This window comes from Bombina bombina, chromosome 3 (assembly GCF_027579735.1).
Source record: "Bombina bombina isolate aBomBom1 chromosome 3, aBomBom1.pri, whole genome shotgun sequence".
NCBI classification, from domain to species: Eukaryota; Metazoa; Chordata; class Amphibia; order Anura; family Bombinatoridae; genus Bombina; species Bombina bombina.
In genome coordinates, this window is record NC_069501.1 from 245,868,259 (window position 1) to 245,888,429 (window position 20,171).

A 20,171-nucleotide genomic window follows, 5' to 3' on the forward strand; every position below is an offset into this window, starting at 1 on the left:
GCTGAGGCTGAACCTTACAGAAGTACCTGGACTGAGAGACGATCTTTATTACCTAGCTGCCCACGAGTGGGAGCTAGAAAAGGCATATAAAAGGCTGTTAGATCTCGTTCAGCAGCATGCCTCAGAGCCTGAAGAGGGCTGCAGCGATCAGGGATTTATTGGACTTTTCCTCAGAGGAGTGGCAACCGGTAATGAGCTACCCTGAGCTGCTAGACCATGATCAGCAGCCTGGCCCTGAGCTTGCCACACCAGTAGAAGCGCTGGCAACAGGGAAGGGCACCAATGGCCTCTGTCCAGCACCTGTGATATCTCTGGAGTCCCAGGGAAAAGAGGTAGCCAACCTCTCTCCACAGCAGCAGAGTCAGTTCCAGGGAGAGGAGGTAGCCAACCTCTCTCCACAGTGGCAGAGCGGTTTTCAGGGAGAGGATGTAGAAGACCTCTCTCCACAGCAGCAGAGTCGGTTCCAGAGAGAGGAGGTAGCTGACCTCTCTCCCCAGCAGCAGAGCGGTTTCCAGGGAGAGGATGTAGCCGACCTCTCCCCACAGCAGGAGAGTCAGTTCCAGGGAGAGGAGGTAGCCAACCTCTCTCCACAGCGGCAGAGCCAGTTCCAGGGAGAGGAGGTAGCCAACCTCTCTCCCCAGCGGCAGAACCAGTGCCAGGGAGAAGTAGCCTTCCTTTCTCCACAGCGGCAGAGCCAGTTCCAGGGATAGGAGGTAGCCAACCTCTCTCCCCTGCGTCAGAACCAGTTCCAGGGAGAGGAGGTAGCTAGCTTCTCTCCTCAGCAACAAAGCAGGGCCCAGGGAGAGGAGGTAGCCGACCTCTCTCCCCAGCAGCTTAGCATCTTCCAGGAAGAGGAAATCAGCATTCTCACTCTCCAGTGGCAGTGGCCAAAAACAAAAATCAAAGAAAGTTTTGGGCTGGGCCATCCTACTAACACAGGTCCAAACCAGTGGGTCATCTGGTACCTGGTTAATCTACCCCAGGGGGGGAAGAAATGTAACGGCAGTGTAATTAAAGTGCTTTTTAAACCAAATGTTTTCCACACGGAAAAATATATATGCTTATCTGTTTAAATGAAAATTTAATATTCACAAATTGGTTACAAATTGTTTAAAATTCTAGAGCATGACCGGTTGTAAGGAAAGCTTCCGTTACTTTTGTACTTGGAGAGGAATGCAGGCCAGCCTCCTCCCCACCGACTATGGACCCTGGAACTTGAGGGGACTCTATGATTTGGGAGGTGGGTGTCCAGGGTACATTTGGGGTACTTTTACCCTGGATTCAGGTTTACCCCGTTTCCACGAATTCCCAGAGACTCTAAGAACTGAAGGGCCTTGAAGATTCCTGTGTTGTGTTGGAGTATAAGGTGACAGCCCAATCCAGCATTGTCTGCTGCAAGCCCCCCCTAGACTCAGAATGTTGAAACCTCCTGCTCTAATGCTGGGACCCCCTGTTGTTATCGAGTCTAGGAGTGAAGTGTCTTTTTGTTATTATGTGAGTCATCCATTGTCCTTTTATAAGCATTTGAATAAGTGGCGGAATAATAATAATAATAATAATAAATAAAAAAATAATAATAATAATCCTGACAATAACAATAGGTTGTCCTGCAACTTCATTGCTGGCCAGGTCATGTCATATAAAACTGAGTACATATAGTATATAACTCCTTTTCATAAGAAACTATTTCACTTTCCATACAAACTTTAGTTGGTTTGAATTAATATATTAAGGATAACTCCACATTTGCATGTCCACAGTAGTATTACATGACAAGGGTAAGTGCTTAGGTGTGGGAAATAAACGCACACTTCTGAGAGTCCTTTTTGTCGTTTATGATATACAATAAAATAAGCCTTATTCCGTTTGGTTTCTTATAGTGGTGATTCAATGCTGTTAATAGTAATTTGTTGTTATTCACTGTGATTCACTTTTATAAATACACTTGTGTCCAGTTCCGTTGTGTTCAATCAAAGTTGGTGCAAAGTTTTATGTAGTGCTGATAGCGGTATTGCTAGCACTGCACATACAGACTCATACACCCATCTTTGAAAAAGTGCCTACCTTCTCAGCTGGAACAGCTCTCTGAATCTCCGTTATTACCTTATAGTAATTCGGGAGAACCTCGGCACGGGTGTCTGAAGAGCTCTGTATGGTAGCTTAGCCCATTCACCGCTTCTCCAACGATGTCAGTGGTTCCGTGTCATCTGATTTGAACAGCCAATAGACAAGGAATAGGCGTAGTAGTCTATTATTGAATCCTTACTCTGCGCAGAGTATTTTAAGAAATGTAGTTCCTTTTTAATCATGTGAAATCCTCTGTCTGTGAACAAGATCCTTCTTAGAAATTTACCATCAACACGTTTCACCGATAAACATCTTTATCAAGATGGTTATTGAACATAAAAAACGTCTTTATATATACACCTTCTGATAGGTGATTGGATGGATCTTGTTTCAGATTATTTCCCACTGGGATTTGTTAAGGTGGTATATTTAAGGTGGAATTATGCAGTGACCAAGTGAACATGCGCACGAATCTAGTCTGCGTTGACAAAATCACACTTACCTTTTTTTATTTTATTTCACCATTGACTTATGTTTTTACCTGTAACTACCTAATAAATTGGTTGAACTTTTATTCACGTTGTGGATAGACCCTTTTTTTGGGGAGTTGGAGCGCACTATTTTTCGGATTTCTTTTTTAAGGTGGAATTAGTTGTTGCTGTGGACTTTATAAAAAATTGTTTGTGATCCTTTTCTCAATTTAATTACAATCTGTTACAATTTCAGATTGAGATTTTAACCCTGTAGCTGTGTAAAGCGCACATATACACTCACATATCCACCAAATCATAATTATAACTTTTTTTCCCGTTGTGAAAACGGGATAGTATATGTAGCAAGGGTTCAAACTAGCGCTACACTAACCCCTGTAATTTAGATAACTCATATTACAAGTCATTTATTAAAGTCCTTTGCCTGCCTTTTTTTCTAAAACCTGAGACCACATATCGTTAAGCTCTTATAAATTATTTGCATAAATTTGTTTTAAATAATTTTTATCAGATAGTGTTATTATGAGTGTAACTGTAATTTGTAATGTATTGTTAATGTGTTTTGTGAAACAGTTAACCAGAGCTCTAAAGATGCGCTATCCCAACAAGTATTAACTTAAATTGCGCTCAAGTGATTGCGTTTACTTTCAACTTGTAAAAAACCAACAAGAGCAAACACCTGCGATAAACTCGTTTCATTTGTGCGTAAATTAGCGCTCCACTTGTAATCTGGCCCTATATTCCTGCACAATGTAAATACACATTTTTTATTTTATTTTTTTTGATAAAATTTATTTTTGATAAATAATTTTGTTATAATTATTAATGGGATTAAACAATAAAATTTTTTACTGCATATTTTTATGTTAATATTTAAGTATACAGTTTTTAAATTATTGTCCTATTATAATGTATGCATCACCTTCACATACCTAAAAGCAGAGAATATTTATTTGTTATACACACTGTTCTCAAGGTAAAACTGCCTTTAGAGAATTAGGACAGGAGCTTCATAATACTGGAATCATTTATTATAGAATCTCACAAGCCCAGAGAGCTTTATACAATCAGGCCCAAAGTCTCAGTCTACAGCAAATACAAATTAAACTAAATAATGTTTTGCTTTAGTATACATTACTTTTCTAACAGTTAAATAAGTATATTGTGAATTTTGAGAAAACTTCACATGCATATAGCTGGCGAGATAAATCTGCGAGATCTACAGGTGTAAAATGCTTAGAGAACATAATGAGAGTTGTGAGAGATTCCGACAACATCCTGGAAAATCACCTGCTCAGCCCAGGGAACTCCTCTGTTCCTCCCACTTTCTGAACTGTTATGCTCATTTCAATAGAACAAATACAAAGGGCATTGACATTTGTAAAAGATAAAAGGAAATATACAAATTATGATCTTAATTTGTTAAAGTAACACAGAAACTTTCAAAGCATAATCAGAATTATTAAAATTACATTCCTAAATACACTGCTGTATACAGAATCTAAATGCATTAATATACAAAATGTAATTCTTAAATGTAATTAAAAAGACATAATATGAAGTGTAAAGTAAGAAAATACTTAAAAGCAATATAAAATACAAAGCGCAAAGTGTAAATGTAACAAAACATCTCTTGGAAAAATATAGCAAAATTTGCTTTTCTAAATTCTTGTGAGAGATCTCACAGCGCTGGAGCATCATCACATTAATATTATAAGGGTTAAAAAAGAATTCTGCATATCCCAGAATGTAACAAAGTAGTATCTAATGTAGTTTTCTGGTTTAGGAAATTTATTTTAAAAACAACTTTTACTGAATGCAAATCTTGCAAATATTAGAGCAACCAATGTTAAAGAAAACAACCTATACAGTAACACATACAACAAACATATAGCACCCATGTATTAATATGCAGACAAGGTTCCTGACTTAGGAACCTGCCCACGAGTCTTCGCTGTAAATCTGCTGCCCACATGTACTATTATATTTGCTTCTGCAGCGCCGCACTCTGCTCTTGTCTAACCTGTCAATCACCCCAAACGAACACGGCAGAGTGGTTAAGAAGCAGCGGTTGTATGACTGCTGCTTCGCACACTGCGGTAAGTAGCCCACAAGGGTTCCAAAGCCGATTGCATGAAGCCCATAGTTCTTTAAAATGATGTCATATAAAATATATAATAAAGGAAGAAATATTAATGTTACCACATTTCTTCATCTAATCTCATATCATTATGGCATATTTGGGTATAGAACACTTTACCTGGCACTTTTCACCATGGAATGATATCCTTGTGACATTTCACCTTGGCCTTATATCTGACAGCTGCCTCTGTGACACTTTGTCACAATGTTATACACTTTCTCTGTGACACTTCATAGCAGAACCTTTCAATTCCAGTCCTCAAATGTCAGCCCGATTCTAAGATTTCCCTACTTAAAAGGGACAGTCTAGTCAAAATTGAACTTTCATGACTCAGATAGGGCATGCAATTTTAAAGGGATAGTCTACACCAGAATTGTTGTTGTTTAAAAAGAAAGATAATCCCTTTATTATCCATACCCCAGTTTTGCATAACCAACGCAGTTATAATAATACACGTTTTACCTCTGTAATTACCTTGTATCTAAGCTTCTGCTAACTGCCCCCTTATTTAAGTTCTTTTGACAGACTTTCATTTTAGCCAATCAGTGCTCACTCCTAGGTCACTTCACGTGCATGAGCTCAATGTTATCTATATTAAACACATGAACTAATGCCCTCTAGTGGTCAAAATGCATTCAGATTAGAGGCAGTCTTCAAGGTCTAAGAAATTAGCATATGAACCTCATAGGTTTAGCTTTCAACTAAGAATACCAAAAGAATAAAGCAAAACTGGTGATAAAAGTAAATTGGGAAGTTGTTTAAAATTACATGCCATATTTAAAATCATGAAAGTTTTTTTTGGACTTGACTGTCCCTTTAAACAACTTTCCATTTTACTTTTATCACCACATTTGCTATGTTCTTTTGGTATTATTTGTTGAAAGCTAAACCTAGGTAGACTCATATGCTAATTTATAAACCCTTGAAGTCTGCCTCTTATATCAGTGCATTTTAACTATTTACCACAGCTAGACAGCGCTGGTTCATGTGTGCCATATAGATAACATTGTGCTCACTCCTGTGGATTTACCTATGAGCCAGCACTGATTGGCTAAAATTCAAATCTGTCAAAAGAACCAAGATAAGGGGGCAGTCTACAGAGACTTAGATACAAGGTAATCACATAGATAAAAAGTAAATTAATATTACTGTGTTAGTTATAGAAAACTGGTAACTGGGAAATGGGTAATAAAGGGATTGTCCATCTTTTTCAACAATAAAAATTCTGGAGTAGACTTCCCCTTTAAGTACAAGTGAGTCAGTCACAGTGTGTGACTAGCTGACCAACCAGGGAGGGAAATACAATCATGTTATGTCTGTGCTTGAGGGTACAACTAAGAAAGCACTGAAGTACCCTTTGCCAATGCTCCTGGTACCCCAGGAGTATACGTACACAGGCTGAGAAACAAGGACACAGAGGACAGCACACACAGTTTTCTGCTTGCTGGCTCCCAAGTGAGACAATGGCCCCAAGTTATCAAGGTCTGTTGGACCTGATCCGACAGTGAGGATCAGGTCAGACAGACCTCACTGAATACGGCGAGCAATACGCTCGCCGTATTCAGCATTGCACCAGCAGCTCACAAGAGCTACGGGTGCAACGCCGCCCCCTGCAGACTCGCGGCCAATGGGCCGCCAGCAGGCGGACAGGTTATGGAGCAGCGGTCTTTGTGACGCTGCTTCTTAACTGCTGTTTCTGGCCTGAAACACGGGGCATCAAGCTCCATTCGGAGCTTGATAAATATGCCCCTCTACCTCTATGTTTAATCCATTTGCGGAGGTTAAACACATTGTAAATTAGGTTCAGTAATGCAAAAACTATATGCTATAAAGCAATGGGTACTGCCCTGTTGTGATCTGATTTCCTTTTCTGCAAAGGCCAATTAGGGACAGTTATAAAACGGGTCAATAGAGTGTGTAACCAATGACTGCTTAGATTATAGCAGTGTTAAGTCTGGAGCCAGCAGTTCCCACAAGTTTTTTTTTAATTAAAAGTACAGAAAAAGGGACAAAATAAATAATGAAACCATATTGTAAAGTTTTTTACTACATTGTATACTATAGTAAAAGTAAAAAAAAAAATCTGTGACAATGCCCTTATAGATCAGTTTGTAATTATAGTATGTTAATCAGCTATCCAGAAACTCCAAATCTCTTTTTGTCCTAAGCATTGGCTGGTTTCAATTGAGGTGCTAAAGTTTGGAAACCGGTGGTAACATTACAATTCTCCATATACTTTAATGGAGGTAAAAAAAAATATATCACCAAACTTTACTACCTCAATGGAAACTAGCCCCATGTTGGTAAGAACGGTTTGTTAGACCAATCAAGGGGAAAAAAAGCAGGCAATGGATTGACTTTCTCAATTATAGTCAAAGAACAAAAAATACCAAGATTGCAGTTTAATTGGGATATTCCTGGCTTGAATCAATTAATCTTTTTTGTTATATTTTTCTTGATTGTGACATTGCAGAATGTAAACTTCCAAAAAGATTAAACAGTGTAATCCGCCTTACAGTTTCTAACACATCAACACCAAACATTTTATCTTTTAACAACTAAATATTAAAAAAAATAAACAGTAGACTCATTCAAACCAATATTTAACAAACATTGAACTCAAAGTAATTACCCATAAAACATATAATTATGTGTGGAAAAAAAATGTTGTCAGCAATTTAACTCTATTTGTTGTGGCATTAAGTATTCCTTTTACCCTAGAAAACTTAAAGTGGATCCTGCGGGGGCCTGAACATTGATCCTGCAACATTCTACTCAGTGACTGATTGATCAGTGCAGCAGCTCATTCATATCGGCCTCTAGCTACAGCAAGGTATGTGTATCAGTTTGTTATTGGGTATTCATACTTATCCTATATAATAAAAGCCCACGTATGTTTGTCCGAAGCTGTCATGCGCAGTAGAGACTGGGCGAGAACAAACATACCTGGCCGTTGACACCGTAACTGAGGATCAGACAGCAGAGAGGTTGGGCAGGAGCGGGTGTGCCGGGGGGGTTGCGTGGCCGGATGGGAGTGACCGTATAGACGTGTTGTTGGGCGGGAGTGGGTGTGCCCGGACAGGAGTAGGCATGGCAGGGGGGTGGGACCGCTGCACTGCAGAAAATGGACCCTGTACATGGGCTTTAGGACTAGTTAATAATAAAAAACAACACACTAATATCTGGATTTGCACAGATATTTGTGTATTGCACTTTTGCACAAAGAAATACGGCCCTAAAAAGAGCAAAATGGTGCTGCCAGCAGCCATATTCAGCATTTGTTGGTAAAGGGATAGAAATGTCAAATCAAAATGCGCATAGGTACACCATGATGTGCTAAAATATAGGAAAGGAGTTTAGCGCTTTTATTGCCTGTGTCTGACCATATACTAATGCTATACACCATCTGCTACTACTTCCCTTTTTAGTAGGCCATGACCATAGCTGATAAAAAAAAATATACTTGGGGCTAGGTATTAGGGGCTCAGGAAAGGTCAAAATGAAATGTGCAGGGGTACATTTCAATTTGACTTATAAGCATGCTTGCAATATACTTACATTAGCAAAACGCTTCTATTAAAAGCTATTACTTTTTTTCTGCAGCATACGCACATATCCTGTGAGTACCCATGCACTAGTATTAAAAAAAAAATACCTCAGAGAATCAGCAGTAGCTTGTAGGACATAAATTATGTTTTCAGCAGCAATACACACCACTGTCAGCCCTCTGAGAAAGTGTGGTTTTTGAATACTGGTGCACAGGCCCTCGCAGGATACACACACATTATTGGATTAGCCTTAGCAAAACAATAGAAAAATAAAAAGTAACACAGTAATATTGCACATGGCAATTTACATGTTATAACCACCAGAGATTGCAATATAGCCCACATTACTGTTATACAATGCACTACTCAGATTCAGCTGCTTTTTGTTTGCTATTCCTGATTAACTTTTATCTGCAACAGTCTTTCTCAACCGCGGTCCTCAACAGACCAGGTTTTCATTATAGCTGAAACAGTGCACAGGTGAAATAATCAACTGATGGGTAGAGCAGGTTAGTAACCATGGTTACTGGTCAGCTGATTACTTAATCTGTGCTCTAGTTCAGCTATAATGAAAACCTGGCCCGTGGAGGACCGCGGTTGAGAAACACTGATCTACAATGATCCAAATAGGGGCATCAATAATGTTTAGAAAAACTAAATCATTTTAAAAGTTATGCATTTTCATTGTGAAATTAGCTTGCATTAAATAATATTGCAGCCAATGCAATGGAGTAATTACATTTAACATTACTATTTTGAAATAAAATATCATTTTAAAGAGATAGTAAACACCTAATTGGTCTCAGCAAAAATGATAAGATAAGGAACTGCAACACAATGGATATTTTACTAACAAAATGACAGTGGCAAGCTATGTCTATACCAGTAAAATATCTGGATTGGCTAGTGCAAATAAGGTAAGTGTTGTTTTATTTTGAAAAACAATTGCAGCAAGCATGGGGTTAAATATCACATTCACATAGTATTTTAATTTATTGCATAATTGCAGAAAAATCTGATAATAACAGAATGCTTTTGGTCCCTTAAAGGGCAATTATATTTTTTTTAAAAATGACACAATGTAGTTCATCAAAGCATTTAGCTAAGACTAGCGGCCCTGCGTCTCTATGTGTTTAACCCTTGCAATGGGTTAACACAAAGTTAAAATACAGCTCAGAACCTGCAGAGAACAGCTGGTCTCAAGCAGAAACTGCAGCACTAGTTGCACAGCAGGGCTGTTAAACGCATAGAGGTGCAGGGTCGTTAGTTTAATGAATTAGAGAATGTAATTTTTCAACTAAAATGGCCCTTTAAAAAGAGACAATGTACTCAGATAAGCAGCTGATCATTGTATGTAAAGATGCTGCAGGATCACCCTCTCTTCCACAATTACTTGGAAGCAAAACAATTGTTCCACAGCAATTGGGGCTGTGGAACAATTGTTTTGCTATATGAGTGAGCTGGGGGTCACGTTGCACATTTACTACTGAGGTAACTGCCTTATTTGCTGGTCTACCATTGGACTTTGTTCCACAATCACTTGGAGGTTGATTTCTGCAACTGTCTCTTGTTAACATAGCTTTTCCATAATAAAATACAGCAGTGTTAAAAAAAAAATCAGTATAGATGGCTCATTCAACAGGCAAATGCATTTATTTCAAATTACAAAATAAAGTTAAAGTCCTATATGTATACAAATTAGTATACTAACTGCAGCAGGAAAAAGGGGGAAATATAGTACAATGTCCCTTTAAATGGAATTATATATTTTAGTTATTCAATTTAATACTGTAAAGTAGGTAATAGCAAGTACTCCAAAAGTACAACTTAATTTCTTAATAGAGTCTGTCAGATTAGTTCACCATGTCTGCAAAACTGTACAGCCATGCAATCAGTTCAAATGGTAAAACACACATAACTTGTTAATGATCACAAAATAAACATATTTATTAGCATCATGTTTATTACTTGCATTCCTCAGTTTTGCATAACGAACATTAATACACTTTTACCTCTGTTATTATCTTGTATCTAAGCCTCTGCAAACTGCTTCCTTATCTCAGTGCTTTTGACAGACTCACATTTTATCCTATGAGTGCTGACTCGTAAATTACTCCACGGGAGTGAGCACAATGTTATCTATAGGGCACACATGAACTAGCACTGTATAACTGTGAAAAACTGTCAAAATGCACTGAGATAAGAGGCGGCCTTCAACGGCTTAGAAATCAGTTATAGCCTACCCAGGTTTAGCTTTCAACAAAGAATACTAAGGGAACAAAGCAAATTTGATGATAAATGTAAATTGTAAAGTTGTTTAAAATTGCATGCCCTATCTGAATCATGAAAGTTTAATTTTGACTTGACTGCCCCTTTAAACAGCTGTATTTCAGTACTGTGTGTGAGCAGCTGTGCTGTTTGTCAGTAGCTTACCAATTGTGAGTTGGTGTCTTAGTTGTTTTTCCTCCTAGTGATGTGTCCGTAGCTCCGTTGTGGCTGCTTGTGTAAGTTTTGTGGTGTGGCTAAGTTATAAAACTCTCTCTCCTGCTCACATCTATAGCCAGCCCAGCCCCATTTATCAATCCTGCCTACTCATGCTGTGTAGTGCTGCAACTGCTCCTCTCAACGATCTAACTAGCAGCCCAATGAAAAACAGACAGAAAACCGGTTTCCCAGCAACTGACCACACCCAGTGACATCTTGATACGCTGGATGCTGTGCTAGGATTGGTGTGTGAGACAGGAGATTTGTGTAGCAATTATTTTCTTTACATAACAACATGTATGTTGCAAAACTCAATCTAAAAAATAAACCAACATCACATTCTATATATATACATGCAATATTAAACTGGAACTGCTTTCATTTTATTTTAAGAGCATTATAGGAACAGCACTGTGGGTCTTTTGTTCTGTTTGGAGATGCAAACAGAAAAATATGAGAAGGTCATTGTTAATGTGAGAGACACCCTTCATGTTGCATCCCTGTATCACAATCCAATGGCTTTTTCTTGTGGCAGTCACTGGTAGGAAGGAACAAGTGCTTTATAACATGCTGCCTTAGCTCAGCTCCACGTGCACTGCTTGTCAGCTCCTTCTAATAGCCATAGGCAGATATAAATGATTCATAGGAATAACTAATCATAAGGAGTAGCTCCTGCACTCTAATAACAACAGCAGCTATCACATTACAAGTAATGAAGAAGAGAGTTGCATAAACAAATACAGGCAGAAAACCCTTTATCCTAACTGCTTGGGACCGGTAAAGGTTTGGATTTTGGAATATTTTGGATTTTAGAATATTTGCATCTTTAAAATGGGACAATTGGAAGAGGGCATAGAACCAAGTGTAAACAACAATATCATAAGTAATTTAGGCAATATTTAAATGTTATAATATAGCTTATATATGTAACTAAAGGTAGTTTTATAATATTGTTTATACTTTTGTGACTTACGGGCAGGGAAAATAGTAATTTTTGATAAAAAAAACATTTTTTAAAATATTTATTAAAAAGTTTGGATTTTAGAATAAGTTTGGATTTTGGCATTCCGGATTTGGGAATATGTACCTGTATTGAAGTGAAGTCAGGAAGTGCATCTGCTGGAGATGGGGGAAGTAAAACAATGCAGTGCTGTATGTATCTCTGTACCAGTCTATCTAATGTGCTAACAATATAAAATGGAACATTTTATTCAGTCTGTGAGTTTAGTAGGATTTGTATGCATTATTTAAGGAGGCAGCATCTACTAAGCGGCCTTCTAATTACTAAGTTACTAAGTTCTAAGTTACTAGTTCTAAGTTACGGGAAAGCCATGCATGTCTGCTATTTCTGAACAAATTAGATCTCAGAGAATCTTTTACAACCATTTGTGTTATGATTGCTCAAGCAATATGTCAATAATTTCAGTGAGAAATCCAAACTTTGTGAAAAAAAATTAAAAAATTTTAATATGATCGGTAGAAAGCACATTGCAGGAGGGGGAGGGAAGGAAGGAAGAGGAGGGTCCCCTACACTGCAGAAAAAGAGATTTGATGATAGAGAGAGAGGGAGGGATGGGCCACTACACTACATAGAAGTGTTATAACAGAGGCAAGTGTGATTCTTTTGATGATAGCTTGGAGGGTGAGGGGGGGATCACTACAATACAGAAAATTTAGAAAACTAAAATATAACAACATTTCTATAAACTGGGTACTAGCAAACGAGATCCCAGAGAAGTGTTTACAACCATTTCTGTTATGACTGCACAAGTAGTATGTCAATAACGTTAGTGAGAGAACCAACCTTTGTGAAAAAGATTAAAAAAAATTAACATGACCACATTTTGCAGCAAAACAGTGGTATGAAACACACCAAATTCGGCCTAGATCAATACCTTGGGTAGTCTACTAAATAAATAAATAAATATATATAGGGCAGGGGGCACTCAGATTGCATGTATACAAACACCTATATTCGTGCTGGCAGTCCCAAAATGTATATATACTACTTAAAAGAAAGAGTTCATACGTATTAATTGAACCAAAGCAGAACTAAGACCGCACTGGATACTAATAACCACACTATGATTGCGAAAGTGAAACCCTCACCGAGCTAAAGTGACCAAAAATACCGTCCTTTATCCTCTTAAATCCGAGTGCTAGTCCGGTACCGGACTCCGTAATAACTTAGAGTGTCAATAATGGACAGTAATTCAATGCCAAATTCCTCAATGCTTTGCGTTGTTTGGAAACCACTGAGTGCAAGACTTATTGCTGCACGGCTTACCTTCACTTGTACAATATCACTGCGGGTACCTTCCGAACACGGATCCCTTCCGTAGTATCATCCACTGTTATGCAAACCAGCCTGTGCAGTACTTCACTTGCCTCTCCAGTGGTATGTCAGCCAATTCTTACAGCGACCACCAAAACTGCTCCACCATGATAGCGTTACCACGCTGTGTAAGGTAATCCAATCATAAAGCGTTTCACCCCTCCCCCTTTCCGGGCTAGACTTAGGGCTTCATCAGATGTGTCAATTTGCCAGCTACGCCGGTCTTTAAACACTTGTATGGTTACTTTGTTCCTACCCCTTCACTAATTCTTAAAGGGGAATTGCGCTATTATGATAATGGCATGGCTGAACAGGCATATGCACATACTCATAGCAATATAACATAAACATAAAGATGGCTTCACAAAAATTCAAAATTTGTTACTTTTGTTGCATACAGCATTCTAAACTTTGACAAAGTATTGATAAACTTCTATTGTAGCTAAAAACATCCTCTTAGCTACATACATCTGAAGCCTAGGTTATTAACCCCTTAATGACCACAGCACTTTTCCATTTTCTGTCCATTTGGGACTAAGGCTATTTTTACATTTTTTGCGGTGTTTGTATTTAGCTGTAATTTTCCTCTTACTCATTTACTGTACCCACACATATTATATACCATTTTTCTCATCATTAAATTGACTTTCTAAAGATACTATTATTTTCATATCTTATAATTTACTATAAAAAATTATAAAATATGAGGAAAAAATGGAAAAAAACACACTTTTTCTAACTTTGACCCCCAAAATCTGGTACACATCTACAACCACCAAAAAACACCCATGCTAAATAGTTTCTAAATTTTGTCCTGAGTTTAGAAATACCCAATGTTTACATGTTCTTTTTTTTTTATAAGTTATAGGGCCATAAATACAAGTAGCACTTTGCTATTTCCAAGCCATTATTTTTCAAAATTAGCGCTAGTTACATTAGAACACTAATATCTTTCAGGAATCTCTGAATATCCATTGACATGTATATATATTTTTTTTAGTAGACATCCCAAAGTATTCATCTAGGCCCATTTTGGTATATTTCATGCCACCATTTCACCACCAAATGCGATTAAATACAAAAAAATGTTCACTTTTTCACAAATTTTTTCACAAACTTTTGGTTTCTCACTGAAATTATTTACAAACAGCTTGTGCAATTATGGTTTAAATGGTTGTAAATTCTTCTCTGGGATCCCCTTTGCTCATAAATAGCAGACATGTATGGCTTTTGTTGTTGCTTTTTAGTAATTAGAAGGCTGCTAAATGCCACTGCGCGCTACACGTGTTTTATGCCCAACAGTGAAGGGGTTAATTAGGGAGCATGTAGGGAGCTTTTAGGGGTAATTTTAGCTTTAGTGTACTGTAGTAGACAACCCCAAGTATTGATCTAGGCCAATATTGGTATATTTCATGCCACCATTTCACCGCCAAATGCGATCAAATTAAAAAAAAACGTTAAATTTTTCACAATTTTAGGTTTCTCACTGAAATCATTTACAAACAGCTTGTGCAATTATGGCACAAATGGTTGTAAATGCTTCTCTGGGATCCCCTTTGTTCAGAAATAGCAGACATATATGACTTTGGCGTTGCTTTTTGGTAATTAGAAGGCCGCCAAATGCCGCTGCGCATCACACGTGTATTATGGCTAGCAGTGAAGGGGTTAATTATGTAGCTTGTAGGGAGCTTGCAGGGTTAATTTTAGCTTTAGTATAGAGCTCAGCCTCCCACCTGAAACATCAGACCCCCTGATCCCTCCCAAACAGCTCTCTTCCCTCCCCCACCCCACAATTGTCCCCGCCATCTTAAGTACTGGCAGAAACTCTGCCAGTACTAAAATAAAAGCTATATATTGGGCTTTATTTGTTTTTGTTAGCATATTTACATATGCTGCTGTGTAGGATCCCCCCTTAGCCCCCAACCTCACTGATCCCCCACCAAACAGCTCTCTAACCCTCCCCCTCTGCCTTAATGGGCGCCATCTTGGGTACTGGCAGCTGTCTGCCAGTACCCAGTTTAGTAAAAAAAAGTATGTTGTTTTTTTTTTAATTGCCCTTTTCTGTAGTGTAGCTTCCCCCCCCCCAAGACCAACCCCCCACCCCTTCCAGATCCCTTAGATGCTTAGATGCAATTTGTAAATACATTTTTTTTTTTACTTTTATCAACTTTGTTTTCCTGCAGTGTAGCTCCCGCCCCATGCACGCGCACGCCCGCCTCCCCTCATGCACGCACGCATGCCCGTGCGCACCCCCGTCTGTCCCGCCCCACTCCACTCGGCCCATCGATGGCCACCCACCCGCCTCCCAGACTGGCTCCCACCCACCAACAATACCGGCCACCGATGTCCGGTGCAGAGAGGGCCACAGAGTGGCTCTCTCTGCATTGGATGGCCAAGGGGGGTTATTGCAGGATACCTCGATATCGAGGCATCACTGCAATAACCGGAAAGCAGCTGGAAGCGAGCAGGATCGCTTCCAGCTGCTTTCCAGACCAAGGACGTACGCCACACGTCCTCGTTCATTAACTGTATTTTTTTTGAGGACGTATGGCGTACGTCCTTGGTCGTTAAGGGGTTAAACCATCTACATCAGTACATATGTCTTGTACCTAAGTATTTACAGAAAGCAGGAAAATTCAATTTTTTCATTGAGACCCAGAGGAGAGAGAGTGTTTATGCCGTCAGCTGGAGAGAAACTAGATTTGTTCGAATGGACCCTGTACTAGAAGATCCTGTCTCAAAGGTAGCTTCCATGGTGTAGCCGATGACATATTCACCAGGTCTGCATACCAAGTCCTGCGTGGCCACGCAGGAGCTAACAAAATCACCGAGGCCCTCTCCTGTTGATCCTGGCTACCAGCCTGGGAATGAGAGGAAACGGTGGAAACACATAAGCTAGGTTGAAGGTCCAAGGCGCTACTAATGCATCCACTAGAGTCACCTTGGGATCCCTGGATCTGGACCCGTAGCAAGGAACCTTGAAGTTCTGACAAGACGCCATTAAATCCATGTCTGGAATGCCCCATAATTGGGTCAACTGGGCAAATATCTCCGGGTGGAGTTCCCACTCCCCCTGATGGAATGTCTGACGACTCAGATAATCCGCCTCCCAGTTTTCCACTCCTGGGATGTGGATCGCAGATAGGTGGCAGGAGTGATCCTCCGCCCATTTTATGATTTTGGTCACTTCGCTCATCGCCAGGGAACTCCTTGTTCCCCCCTGATGGTTGATGTAAGCAACAGTCGTCATGTTGTCTGATTGGAATCTTATGAATCTGGCCTTTGCTAGTTGAGGCCAAGCCCTGAGTGTATTGAATATCTCTCTCAGTTCCAGAATGTTTATCGGGAGAGGAGACTCTTCCCGAGACCATAGACCCTGAGCTTTCAGGGAGTCCCAGACCACGCCCCAGCCCACTAGACTGGCGTTGGTCGTGACAATGACCCACTCTGGTCTGCGGAAGCTCATTCCCTGAGACAGGTGATCCTGGGTTAGCCACCAACGGAGTGAATCTCTGGTCCTCTAAATCACTGGAGACAAGTCTGTAAAGTCCCCATTCCACTGTTTCAGCATGCACAGTTGTAATGGTCTTAGATGAATTTGCGCAAAAGGAACTATGTCCATTGCTGCAACCATCAACCCTACTACTTCCATGCACTGAGCTATGGAAGGACGTGGAACAGAGTGAAGAAACTTGACAAGCGTTTAGAAGTTTTGACTTTCTGACATCTGTCAGGAAAATCTTCATTTCTAAAGAATCTATTATTGTCCCCAAGAAAGGGACTCTTGTCGACGGAGACAGGGAACTTTTTTCTATGTTCACCTTCCACCCGTGAGATCTGAGAAAGGCCAGAACGATGTCTGTGTGAGCCTTTGCCTTTGACAGAGACGACGCTTGTATAAGAATGTCGTCCAAATAAGGTGCCACTGCAATGCCCCTTGGTCTTAGAACCGCTAGAAGGGACCCGAGAGCAGTGGCTAGCCCGAATGGGAGAGCCACAAACTGGTAATGTTTGTTCAGAAAGGCAAACCTTAGGACCTGATGATGATCTGTGTGGATAGGAATATGTAGATATGCATCCTTTAGATCCACGGTAGTCATAAATTGACCCTCCTGGATTGTAGGTAAAATCGTTCGAATAGTTTCCATTTTGAACGATGGCACTCTGAGAAATTTGTTTAGAATCTTTAAATCCAGAATCTGAGTAAAACCCCAGTCCTTGTTCCACAGTTGGAACTGGGTGTATCACTCCCATTTTTAACAGGTCTTCTACACAATGGAAAAATGCCTGTCTCTTTATTTGTTTTGAAGATAAGTGAGATATGTGGAACCTTCCCCTTGGGGGTAGTTCCTTGAATTCCAGAAGATAACCCTGAGAAAATATTTCTAGTGCCCAGGGATCCTGAACATCTCTTGCCCAAGCCTGAGCGAAGAGAGAGAGTCTGCCCCCTACTAGATCCGGTCCCGGATCGGGGGCTACTCCTTCATGCTGTTTTGGTAGCAGCAGCAGGCTTCTTGGCCTGCTTACCCTTGTTCCAGCCTTGCATCGGTTTCCAAGCTGGTTTGGTTTGTGAAGCATTACCCTCTTGTCTAGAGTCTGCAGAGTTGGAGGCCGGTCCGTTCCTGAAATTGCGAAAGGAACGAAAATTAGACTTATTCTTGGCCTTGAAAGGCCTATCTTGTGGGAGGGTATGGCCCTTACCCCCAGTGATGTCTGAGATAATCTCTTTCAATTCTGGCCCAAAAAGGGTTTTGCCCTTGAAAGGGATATTAAGCAATTTTGTCTTGGAAGATACATCCGCTGACCAAGACTTTAGCCAGAGCGCTCTGCGCGCCACAATTGCAAACCCTGAATTTTTCGCCGCTAATCTAGCTAACTGCAAAGCGGCATCTAAAATAAAGGAATTAGCTAACTTAAGTGGGGGAATTCTGTCCATAACCTCCTCATACGGAGTCTCTCTACTGAGCGACTTTTCTAGGTCCTCGAACCAGAACCACGCTGCTGTAGTGACAGGAATAATGCACGAAATAGGTTGCAGGAGGTAACCTTGCTGTACAAAAATCTTTTTAAGCAAACCCTCCAATTTTTTTATCCATAGGATCTTTGAAAGCACAATTATCCTCGATAGGAATAGTAGTGCGCTTGGCTAGTGTAGAAACTGCCCCCTCGACCTTAGGGACTGTCTGCCATAAGTCCTTTCTGGGGTCGACCATAGGAAAACATTTCTTAAATATAGGAGGGGGGACAAAGGGTATACCGGGCTTTTCCCACTCCTTATTCACTATGTCCGCCACCCGCTTGGGTATAGGAAAAGCGTCGGGGTGCACCGGAACCTCTAGGAACTTGTCCATCTTGCACAATTTTTCTGGAATGACCAGGTTGTCACAATCATCCAGAGTAGATAGCACCTCCTTAAGCAGTGCGCGGAGATGCTCTAATTTAAATTTAAATGTCACAACATCAGGTTCTGCCTGTTGAGAAATTCTACCTGAATCAGAAATTTCCCCATCTGACAAAACCTCCCTCATGGCCACTTCAGATTGGTGTGAGGGTATGACAGAGTAATTATCATCAGCGCCCTCCTGCTCTACAGTGTTTAAAACAGAGCAATCGCGCTTTCTCTGAAATGCTATGGAGTTATCCATTACTGCCGTCAATTGTTGCATAGTAACAAGCATTGGCGCGCTAGAAGTACTAGGGGTCGCCTGCGCAGGCATAACTGGTATAGACACAGAAGGAGATGATGTAGAACTATGTCTACTCCCTTCATCTGATGAATCATCTTGGGCAACATTACTATCTGTGGCAGTACTGTCCTTACTTTGTTTGGACGTTATGGCACAATTATCACACAATTTTGAAGGGGGAGACACATTGGCTTCCATACATACAGAACATAGTTCATCTGAAGGCACAGACATGTTAAACAGGCTTAAACTTGTCAATAAAGTACAAAAACCGTTTTAAAATAAAACCGTTACTGTCTCTTTAAATTTTAAACAGGGCACACTTTTTTACTGAATATGTGAAAAACTATGAAGGAATTGTTCAATCTTAACCAAATTTTTACCACAGTGTCTTAAAGCACTCAAAGCATTGCACCCCAAAATGACAAAACCAGAGCCGTTTATAGTTTTAACCCCTCTACAGTCCCAGCTACAGCCTTGCTGCGACTTTACCAAACCCAGGGGGGTATACGATACCAAATGAAGCCTTCTAGGGACCTTTTCAACTACTTCCAGACCCATACACATGCATCTGCATGTCCTGCTCTCAAAAGTAACTGCGCAGTAATGGCGCGAAAATGAGGCTCTGCCTACTACAAAGAAGGCCCTTCCTGACTGGGAAGGTGTCTAAGCCAGTGCCTGCCGTGAAAATAACGTTCCCCAAAGTTATAAAGTGTGAATTTTAACCTCAAGCTGTATAAAATGCCCAAATAAAGCAATCGATCTAGCCCATAAAAGTGTCTACCAGTTTTATAGCCCATATTAAGCCCTTTATTCTGTTTGAGACTAAGAAAATGGCTTACCGGTCCCCATGAGGGGAAAAATGACAGCCTTCCAGCATTACACAGTCTTGTTAGAAATATGGCTAGTCATACCTTGAGCAGAGAAGTCTGCTAACTGTTTCCCCCAACTGAAGTTATCTCATCTCAACAGTCCTATGTGGAAACAGCAAACGATTTTAGTTACTGCTGCTAAAATCATGTTCCTCTCACAAACAGAACTCTTCATCCTTTTCTGTTTCAGAGTAAATAGTACATACCAGCACTATTTTAAAATAACAAACTCTTGATAGTAGAATAAAAAACTACAACTAAACACCACATACTCTTCACCATCTCCGTGGAGATGTTGCCTGTGCAACGGCAAAGAGAATGACTGGGGTGGGCGGAGCCTAGGAGGGACTATATGGACAGCTTTTGCTGTGCTCTTTGCCATTTCCTGTTGGGGAAGAGAATATTCCCACAAGTTATGGATGACGCCGTGGACCGGACACACCAATGTTGGAGAAATTCAATTTTTTCATTGAGACCCAGAGGAGAGAGAGTGTTTAGTCTATACATCCAGCGTGATTAATGCTGGAGTAATAGCTGGTTTACA

General features: G+C 40.2%; 1 protein-coding gene across 1 annotated transcript in view; it reads right to left on the reverse strand.

The window, feature by feature from the left end:
• Positions 1-10,862, reverse strand: part of LOC128653123 (apoptosis-inducing factor 3) — a 243,687-nt gene extending 232,825 nt beyond the window's left edge. Inside the window, exon 1 of the mRNA XM_053706228.1 lies at positions 10,683-10,862. The gene's annotated coding sequence lies outside the window, so the exon portion shown is untranslated. The remainder of the gene's footprint in view (positions 1-10,682) is intronic.
• Between the last annotated feature and the right edge of the window lie 9,309 nt (positions 10,863-20,171).